Source organism: Rhagoletis zephyria, unplaced genomic scaffold, assembly GCF_001687245.7.
Source record: "Rhagoletis zephyria isolate East Lansing unplaced genomic scaffold, Rhagoletis_zephyria_1.1 Rzeph_scaffold_00689, whole genome shotgun sequence".
NCBI lineage: Eukaryota > Metazoa > Arthropoda > Insecta > Diptera > Tephritidae > Rhagoletis > Rhagoletis zephyria.
Window position 1 is genome coordinate 128,590 of NW_016157773.1, and position 915 is coordinate 129,504.

The following is a 915-nucleotide window of genomic DNA, read 5'->3' on the forward strand; positions in this document are numbered from 1 at the left end:
GCATTACTCCGGTGGAAATTTTGCGTGCACTCCCAGCAATGAAATGAGTTCATGGTGGTGCTGAGAAATCAACACTTCCTAACCAAGCCTGCACAGCGGAGGTCTATACGACAGTTCTCTGACTCCACCAACGATGCTATGGGGCTCGCGAAAGGAGAAATTACCTTTATTGTCCCCTGCAGTACCTTTTCCAGGTGTATCGACTACTCGGCAAGAGCCTGATTCATTTACAGACTGAGAGTCGGATAGCTTGCTAATCCCGGACACCATTTGCATTTGCTCTGAAGCCTTAGATGAGCTGAAATGATTTCGTTTTGAAGAGCAGTTCTCCCGGAAAGGTCTCAAAGAACCTAGACGAACTCATATGGAACCAGAAAAAATCAATCTTTAGTAGCGTTGATCTGAATATTTTTCCGGTTGACCTTTTCCACAAATCATTATCAGCACAGCAATAGTGAAAGGTGTCTTTCTCGAGCTGAAAACAAACTCGCATAGTATTAAGACAACTTTGATCTGGAAGTCAGAAGTTTTTCATAGCAGAATCGCATGCTCGAATGCTAAGTATGAATGTAAGTACCTATCGTTACCTTAATATAGACCTGCATATAGTCGTTGAAATGCGAAAAACCGTAACTAACTAAAATTTTCAAGCAATAAGAATTGATGTGCGGACTGATAATTCGATAAAAAGCATCATAATAAATTAANGTTTATTGCTTGAATTGATGTGCGGACTGATAATTCGATAAAAAGCATCATAATAAATTAAAAAGGGAATTTTGGATTTTTACTTAGTTACGACCTTTTGTATTTCAGCGACGATGTGAGATAGGGCCTTTCTATATTAACGTAACGATATGTATGTATGTACATATGTATTCTTGTTGATAATTGTCGTTGATTGTTTTTTTTTTT